Here is a 10,000-nt window from a genome sequence, read left to right as displayed (position 1 = left end):
TCCGTCATGAGAAAGCCCGTCCCACATATTACCCTCACATAAAGGATTTCAACTGTGAAGAACACACTGTCCTCTGGACCTCTGGGTCAAGTACAGAGATTTGTATCTTGTTTTTTGAAGAAGCATAAGCCCTGGATTCAAACACACACACACAGACACACACACACACACACACACACACACACACACACACACATGCTTAGACATACACATACATATACAAACAGGCATAGAGATAAAGAGATCTAGAGGGACACACACACACACACACACACACACACACATACACATGCTTAGACATACACACACATGTACAAACACACATAGAGATAGAGAGGGATACACACACACACACACACATACAGAGGTAGAAAGAGAAGCTTGAGCGGGCTACAGTTCCAGCGGGACTGAAATGCTATGGCATCTCTTCCCAGTTACCCCTTCACGCCTCCTGCTCAGTGCATTTTTGATTGCGCTACCGTCTTCATCAGATAACGGCCTGGGTTAAAAATAGTAATTTATCCGGGCCAGAATTCCTTTAAAAAGTGAAACATTTTTTACAGTGTTATTCCTCCGAAATGGAAACAGCTGCTGCAGGCGCAGCAGTAAAGATTAATGACCAAGCACTTCACAACTGCTGTTTGCATTTGAAAGTGCCACGCTAAAGAGTGGACGGGGGAAGCCTTCAATATACTCCGCCTTCTAACCTTTCCCTCTTTAATCTTCTGATGGTTAATGTTGCATTTCATAACCTGATAGACCCTCCCCAGACAAGTGTCCTCTCTGGTGCACTACGAGGAGGAGTCTTTTGAAGAGCCCTCATTCTGGTGTTTTTCTTTCCTTTCATCATGCTCTGATGTGGTCTTGGCACGATAAAGTCAACCCTGGCTTGTGAGGTTGAAGATAATATCTCACGCGTCCAGATGACCGTAAAGCCGTCTCCTTAAAATTATGCCACGAGCGCAATGTGTCAGTTCTGGGACCTGCCCTGGCGGCCCTTCCTCAGGACTCTCTGCCACTGTGAGCAGATTCCAGATCACTGACACGGTTGGTTAAACTTAAAGGATTTACTGAACAATGGCTAACGAGCGATAACCAAGCCACTGCGCCGGGAAGAAAATATCAAAGAATGCACATTACAAGAGGCGGGAAAAGAAGAAGAAAAAGAAAGAGAAGAAGAGGAAGATAAGAAGAAGAAGAAGAAGAAGAAGAAGGAATGAAGGAATGAGAGGAAGAAGGAGAAGAAAAAAGAGTAGAAACCTGAGCTTCCAAGGGATGATGATGTCATTTTGTTATGACCCTTACACCACTACGCTCCTGGGACAGGTGAAGTTGGTGCTGTCTCAACCACCGTCACGGCACTGGGTCTAAGTGCGTGCCAGTTACCAGTGTGGTAGAGAGCAGAGAGTGTTAACAATGAGACAAAGATGTGTGGAATACCAGGACGCTGCTCAGTGTTTTTCCACTCGCCACTGACTGTTAATTGGCACATGACCCTATAATGTAACGAGCACCAGTTGGTTGTATGCTGAGTTCTAGAAAGTGAAGGAGCTGGTTTGGGCCAGGGTCACCAGGGTTCGCACCTGTGCTCACTCCGCAGGGCTGCACCGTGGCGTGTTTTGGAATGGTGGTGTTGGTGGTGTTGTTTTCACCGGGGCGTGTTTGGAATGGTGGTGCATGTTGTGTTGTTTTCACCGGGGCGTGTTTGGAATGGTGGTGCATGTTGTGTTGTTTTCACCGTGGCGCGTTTGGAATGGTGGTGCATGTTGTTCTGTTTTCACTGTGGCGTGTTTGGAATGGTGGCGTTTGTGGTATTGTTTTTCGCCGTGGCATGTTGTGTCGCGAGGACGCTGGGAGTGGCCACGAGGCTTCAAAGCTGGTGGCGAAGTCGGCCTCCTTCACAGGCAGACAGGACAGGCCGATAAGGATCTGCACCGACGCATCAAAGAAGAAGCAGCAGCTAAGAAGAGGAGAGGAGAGGAGAGGGGAAGAGACGGCACTTCTGGGACACTCCAGTCGTCTGCACGGCATCTTCCACAGGCTGCCGGTCACACAGACAGGCAGAGAGAGAAGGAGAGATGGATAGATAGATGGATAGAGACCGTCAAATGAAGTGATTACATTCTTAAAACAAAAAAACGAATCTTTAGGGGAAAAAATGAATAAAATGGAGGCACCTCTTGTTTATCGTCAAGTTATTTCACTATCAGGCCTCAAAGTAAGCTAGAAATGTATGCTCGTCTGTTTCATTGAATGACTAACAGTACACACACACCCACACACTTACACATATACACAGACTACTGGCTGCTGTCATTCTGGCGAAGCCACAGGCCGGGACTGGAATGATCTAACGCAGTGTGTGAGCCGTGTGCTTAGGAACATAAACACACAGTCCGCCACTGTATGCAACAGCTGAGTTGCTCTTGGTCTGGCCTCCTGAACTAAAAGTGCATTTACTTCGCCAAGACTGACATTCCTCCTACCAAGAGGTCAGCAAGACATGCTACCAAGCTCTATTCCTTCTTTCTTTTTCCCTTTCTTTCTTTCTTCATCCTCCCTTTCCACATCTTTAACCTCCTCCTCTTCCTTTAACTTGTTCTGTCTTTTCTGTTTTGTTTTTTCTTCTTCTCTGCTTTGTCTAATCTATCTATCTATGTACACAGCAGTGATTGCACTGGCAGAGGGAGCGAAGTGTGGTGTTGGAGAGCGAGTCAAGTTATTCACATACTTACTTAATTCGTAATGAATCTACAAATGCTGCCCCATTAACATGTCCTGCAGAGGAAGCAAAGTGGGGTGTTGGAGAGTGAGTCAAGGTACTCACATACTTATTTAATCCGTAATGAATGTACAAGTGCGGCTCATTAACATGCCCTGCAATCTGAGAACGTGTAAAAGCCGCACTGTGGTGTCTGAGGAGAACACAAAGGGTGAGTTGAGAAGGCAGGGTTTCTGTGAGGGATATTTCACTTCATTTTCTTTCAAAATAAGGACACATTTTTTTAACTTCTGAATGAATAGGCTTAGTTACTTTAATATTGGAGGATGTAATAGTGTTAAATATGTGTATCAATGTGTTTTTTGCTGATCACTCATGTCTGTATAAATGCTAACTCTGCTACAGAAATGCTAATCCTGTAATAATAAGCATGCACTACCATCTGTCAAAAAGGAGCTACTAATATTCAGCACAGTAGCACAGCTAATGGAAACTAATGAGCTAAATGGCTAGATCTCAGTTTCAAAAGCACACTTATTTAATGTTTGGCTAGTCCCCCAGCAGCAGGCTCTGGTTCCAAGCTGGTCCGAATCTGGTCGGGATCAGGCTTGGACAGAGTGGGATCTGGACTAAGGCCAGATCATCTGGGTTGTTTCATAGGAACTCATTAAGAGACCGCTCAGTGACCTCAGGTGAAATGAATCAAAGCGCTGTTCACACTCTGGAAAGGGCCTCGCCTTGGGCCTGAAGCAAATGTTGTTGTTTTTTTGTTTGTTTGTTTTTTCCTAGGAGTTCATTGTTATGGCCATGACAATAAAAAAAGTGGTAAAACAAGAACATCACTCCCTGTTGCTTATTTCAGCTAAGGGTCCAAACATATATAAAATACAACAGGAACCATACTGGCTCTACAGAGATGATAGGCCCTAGTATGTGTATTTCATTGACAGAGCAGTTACATGTAGTGCTGGCTTCAGTTACATTTGGGCTGCAACTTCATGGTGTTAGCTTCAGCTCTGATGTCATTGTTGTTGACTAAATAAGGAGAATGTGTTCCCTGCATTAGTGTAATCGTACACAGTGTTAGCATGGTAACGTTCGTGTTGAGTAGCAGGAATGCTCCATTAGCATGTTAGCATCAGTGTGGAGTGGGGGATTGCCCTGTTAGCATCAGTGCAGCGTGCTCTGTTCGCATTCTAATATGTTACCGTCAGTGTGGAGTGGGAGGATTGCTCAGTTAGCGTGTAATTGCTCAGTTAGCGTGTTAACGTCAGTGTGGAGTGGGGGGATTGGTCTGTTAGCATATTAATGTGTCGGTGTGTTAGCGTTAGCAAGACAATGGCCAGGTGATCTCCCCAGAGTGCTTCTCTCAAGCGGCAGTCTCTGACGCAAGCAGTCGTGCTCTGCAGCGCTCCGGTCATTCATTATGCAAAGAGCCACACTCAGAGCAGAGCAGAGGAGCGTAGTGTTTCCCAGAGTAGAGCCGGGTAGGGTGGGTTGTAATCCTCTCCACGACGCCTTTGCCCCAAGTTCAAGGGGACACGCTTGTGAGGCAGGCAGCTCATTCACACCCTGTAAAAGGGAGCTGCTGCTAGTGTGTGTGTGTGTGTGTGTGTGTGTGTGTGTGTGGGGAGGGGGTCCAGTGATGACGTGAGGCTTTTTGGTAATGAATGATTTACGGTTGGGGGGCTGGCATGGATACAGACACACCAACAAACAAACAAAGCAAAGGGAGAGTTAGAGGAAAGATGAAGAAGGACATGATGAGAGGAAATAATAGGGAGAATATGAAAAAGGGAAAGAAGAGGGTGGTGGCTTTTAAAGGAAACAGTCAACACGCCGTTGTCATGAGCGTTGGCCAGTGTCCAGAATAGCATTTTCATCTCTCCATAGGCGTCAGACACACACTTACACACACACACACACACACACACACACACACACACACACACACACACACACACACACACACACACACACACCCACAGACACACACAGACACACACACACACACACACACACACACACACACACACTCACACTCACGCATACATGCAAACACACGCTTGCTTTTAATGTGCCCTTGGATGCTCTCCTGTCAGCTTCATGGCCCCATGACATAAGCGTGTGTGTTGTACTCTGCATGTTTCAATTATCACCGTAGAAGCCCATCTGTTTTTCACATAAGTGGCCCCAAAGTCTATCTCCCCGGCCGAGACCCATGCAGCCGTAACACACACACACACCCCTTATTAGGGCGACCACCATTTACGTTTGCTAGCTGTTAACACATAGGGTTTGGCCTGGATAGCCTCTGCTGGCTGGAATCTGTGGAGTGAAGAAGGTCTGTTTTTATTAAAGGGATACGTGGCCTCTGGACCATGGTCTGTCTGCAGAATACACGCCGATAATATTGTTTTTACTTTATTTATTCCTATTTTAAAGGTGTGCAGCATTCACCATTTTATGAAAAAGAGATAAGCCACTGATAGGAGGTGGGGCTGAGGAAGCATTCAGACGGTAGCTGGTTATGAGTGGGGTCTGGCCTTGATGTGAGAGTCGGGGTGGCTGCAGTGAATGTGGGAGTCCTGACAGGACGTGATGTAATCTTGTGAGCTGAGCATGGAGTTGGGGTGCAGTGGGCTGAGACGGCAGGCTGAAGTCCTTACAGGTCTCCCCACAAATGTCTCACAGATGCTGGGAGTCTGGAAACAGCAGCAGCAGCAGCATCCCAGTTCTTGGGGTTTACCCACCATTGCTGCTGCCTCTCCTCAGCAGTCATTACCTCTCTCTCTCTCATTATCTCTCTTTTTTTCTCTTTGTCTGCTCTCTCCATTTCTGTCTTCCAGTCTCTCTTCTCTCCCTTTTTCACCCCCTTCCTCTCTGTTGCTCATCTTTCTCATCACACTATCACCCCTTTCTCTTTTTCTTTTTCCCTATTTCTTATTCCACTCATTCACTATTTGCACCATCCCATATTTCTCCTTCTTTCACTCCACTCATACACTCTCTTTTTCACTCTTTCCTCTCTGTTTCTCACCCTCTTTCCGTCCTTGTTTCTCTCTCCCTTGTAGGAAAACAAGCAGCAGTTTCTGCAGAGAAAATAAACAAACACATTTGCACACTGTGCCAAATTAGAAACATCCATTCTTTGGACACACACACACACACATACACATGCTGGATTAATGGCTCTTTGACCTTAGCTGAGGTGTCTGGCTGGTTTGTGGAGTCGTAAGCTGTGTTTGGTAAATCAGTTTGATTGATAAAGTTTCCCTGTCTCTCAGTCCAATTTGAGAAACGTGAGACGGTAATCCCAAGACATTATGCTGTGTTAGATTTTTTGCATGGGTATGTATTTGTGTGTGCGTGTGTATGTGTGTATTTGTGTGTGTGTGTGTGTGTGTGTATGTGCGTGTGTGTGTTTTCGTGTGCATGTGTGTGTGTGTGTGTGTGTGTGTGTGTGTGTTGTGCATATAACTATGTGTGTGGGCTGAGTGTGTGTGTGTGTGGGTCCAAGGGCTGAGGTTTGAGGTTTTGGTGCTGACCTGCTATGACCCTAGCCATGGCTGCTTTGTCCAGTCTGGTGGAAAATCATAACAGGCAGCTTAATCACCTGTTAAATATGTTGCTATTCGTTCAGCCACACATTATTTTTCTGCCTTCCCTCTATACTTCCTCTTTCTCTCAGTCTTTCTCTTTCTCTTTTTTATTATTCCTCTGTAACTTTACTGTTCTCACTCTACTCGTCTCCCTCTCTTTTTCTCTCTCCCGACACACACACACACACACACACACACACACACACACACACGTGTGCACGCACAAACACAAACACAAACGCACAAGTACACACACACACACACATGCGCATGTACACAGACACACACACACACACACACAAACCCATACACACAAGTACACGTACATGCACATGTAAGCACACACACATGCACAAACTCATACGCACATGTACACGCACACACATACGCACATGTACGCACACACACACACACACACACACACACACACACACACACACACACACACACACACATGCACAGACGCACGCACACGGCCTCTGAGGGATTTTCAAAAGCTAATTTTAAGAGTAGCGATTTGCTAATGGTCTGAATGGGGCCGTCCCTGCTTGACGCATTTTCATAGCCCTGCAGATTGGCCTGTAAATGAAGCCTTCTCACGTATACCGGCAAGCAGGGCCAGCTCAGCCCAGCACTGGGGCCACAGCAGCCAGGGCAGGATGAGGAGGGGGAGGGGGAGGGGGAGGGGAGGGGGAGGGGGAAAACTCACGCAGTCCCACTGAGCACTGTGCAGGAGTCCAACCTCTGTGTGTGTGTGTGTGTGTGTGTGTGTGTGTGTGGGGGGGGGGGGGGGGGGGTACAGAGAGAGAGAGAGAGAGAGAGAGAGAGAGAGAGAGAGAGAGAGAGAGAGCTGCCCTGGCCCCTGTGCGGGTCTCTTTTATCTTAAGTGGTGATTTACAAACAAAACTGCCTGTGCAGACAATGAGGGTCTTAAGGTAAACAAAGTGAAGCAGAGGGAGACAGAGATAGAGAGAGAGAGAGAGAGAGAGAGAGAGAGAGATACTGAAAAAGAGATATAGAATTGGAGAGAGAGAGAGAGAGAACTGGAGACAGAGAGAGAGACGGGAGAGAGAACAATGGAGACAGAGAGAGAGAGAGAGAGAGAGATGGAGACAGAGAGAAAGAGAGAGAGAGGTGGAGAGAGAGACAGAGAGATGGAGAGAGATGGAGACAGAGAGAGAGAAGTGGAGAGAGAGAGTCAGAGACGGAGAGAGAGACAAAGAGACCAGGAAGAACAGGACTGTAGCTGTTAGCTGTGTGGATAACCCTGTCAGTAGCCCAGATGGTGTGAGTTATATCTCACAGGGAGATTGAGATCCAGTGTGTGCAACTCCACATCACGAGTGTGTGTAACTCCACATCTCCTCTGGCTTTCTTTAGACCTGACCTGAGCACCTTATAAACGTCAGCTTCAGGTGAGCTTCATTGGTATGGCAGTCTGGCATCTCAGTAATGCCCAAGCGCCGAACAGGTGTTCCACAGACTTAAGGGGGGGAAAATGACTACAGGACTACATTCTTCTATTGTGTATGGTGGCCTATTAATATGTCCTTGTAGAGGAAAGAAGTGGATTTGGTAAAAAAAAAAAAAAAAACGTCAAAAGGAGAAAAATAAAATAAAATGAGCGGAAGAAATAAATGAAAGTTGGGTAGAGATGGAAAAGAGGCCGCTGTGAGGTGGCTCAAACTGCAGGGGATTGTCACCAAGTCATGTCCGCCCGCCCGCCCTGCCAACCCTTCATGGATGCTTTCTCTAGCACTCCCCTCCTACAGTTACACTATGTATGTGTCGCGGTGTGTGTGTAGGTGAGTGTGTGTGTGTGTGTGGGGGGGAGGGGGATGGGGGTGTGGGTGTGTGTGTGCGTGTTCACCATTCCGTTCAGATCAGGCCAACACTCACAGTAATCTCTAAGTACACAGCCAGTGGCAGTGACAAAAACATCTACAGTAATCTACGAGTACTACGATTTAACACAAACACAGCGGGCCGAGTTTAGAGCTTCACGTGTCAATGCATTTCCTCTCCTCTTTCTCCCTCTTCCTCTCCCTTCCTCTCTCTCTCCCTCTCTCATTTTCTTTCTCCCCCCCCCCATTGCTCTTTGTTACATTCTTGTGACTTGTGGTTTCTGACGATTTATTGCACATCATTTGTTTTATTGGTTTATTTTTCCCTGTGTGTGTAGCTTATGGCAGGGCTTGCACGGCCACTGTGTTGTGGTTAGTGGAGTGATGTAATGGCTAGGCTATGCTTGCCTCCCAAGGCTTCCGCTTTGTGCCCTTCCCCAGATCCCCCCTGCAGACACGCTCACAGACACGCGCACGCACACACACACACTCACATTCACATTCACTCACATGCACGCATGCACACAAGCATAAAACCACACACACGCTTCCACAGACGCACACGCGCGCGCGCACACACACACACACACACACACACACACACACACACACACACACACACACACACACACACACACACACACACACACACACACACACACACACACACACACACATTCCAACTGGTGGGGGTCAACAGAGTGTCTGGCTTTATTTCCTCCATCCTAACGACCAAATCAAAATAATGATGGATACATTTGGAAGAGTTTGACTCTTGCCACTCTACTGGGGGCAACAGGGGAAGGGAAGGTGTGTGTGTTTGTGTGTGTGTGTGAATGTGTGTGTGTGTGTGTGCGTGCGTGCGTGCGTGCGTGTGTGTGCATGCATGTGTGTGTGTGTGTGTGTGTGTGTGTGTGTGTGTGTGTGGGTGGGTGGGGGTAGGGGGTAGCAGGGGATGGGGAGGCAAGTGTGTGTTTATGTTTATGTTTGTGTGTGTGTGTGTGCTTATGTATGTGTGTGTGTGTGTGTGCTTATGTGTGTGTGTGTGTGTGTATGTGTGTTTATGTGTGTGTGTTTATGTGTGTGTGTGTGTGTGTGTGTGTGTGTGTGTGTGTGTGTGTGTGTGTGTGTGTGTGTGTGTGTGTGTGTGTGTGTGTGTGAATGTGTGTTTATGTGTATGTGTGTGTGTGTGTGTATGTGTGTTTATGTGTGTGTGTGTGTGTGTGTGTGTGTGTGTAGGTGTGTGCTTGGAGGGAGTCATATTAATACTGAGGAGACTTTTGAATACTTCTCATGCTGGGCCGAAGTTAGTGAGGAGTTTGTTTTGAGAGGAGCTAAGCAAATTTACGAGTTTGTTTTTTTTACGTTTATGAGAAGGTAAGTGAACTTGTCGTGTGTGTTTTTAATGTGTTTTTTATGCTTTGGTGGTGGGGCTTGCCCAGATCTGGCAGGATGTTGGTTTACTACAGTCTGTGATGGTGACGGAACAGAGGCAGCGGTCTCAAACTCGACAAATGAAAACATTTGCTGTTTACTGTCACTTCTGTACAAAGTGACCAACCGTAAATGTGATTAAAACTGCAAAAACAATTATAAATGGTCATTGGCCAAAGCCACGATTAACGAGATCTGAATGAGCAAAACAACATGGAGCACGCACAGCTGTTGAGTCCAAGTCTGGCCTGGTTCAGGCCTAGTCACTTTGCTGTGACTGTGGCAGTGGACACCAACACCACCACCTCCTCCTCCACCTCCTCCTCCACCACCACCTCCTCCTCCTCCTCCTCCTCTTGCCCAGCAGCTCTGACCTCCAGCAGCCTTGCCTGGACGCT

The 10,000-nt window shown here is 47.1% G+C and overlaps 1 protein-coding gene across 1 annotated transcript in view; it reads left to right on the top strand.

Annotated features, from left to right (window-relative positions):
* The window catches only part of pappaa (pregnancy-associated plasma protein A, pappalysin 1a), a 105,833-nt gene that overhangs the window by 51,689 nt on the left and 44,144 nt on the right, over positions 1-10,000 (top strand). The window lies entirely within an intron of this gene.

This window comes from Clupea harengus, chromosome 12, assembly GCF_900700415.2.
Source record: "Clupea harengus chromosome 12, Ch_v2.0.2, whole genome shotgun sequence".
NCBI classification, from domain to species: Eukaryota; Metazoa; Chordata; class Actinopteri; order Clupeiformes; family Clupeidae; genus Clupea; species Clupea harengus.
The sequence above is the reverse complement of the archived record's forward strand: the minus strand, read 5'-3'. Positions and strand labels throughout refer to the sequence as shown.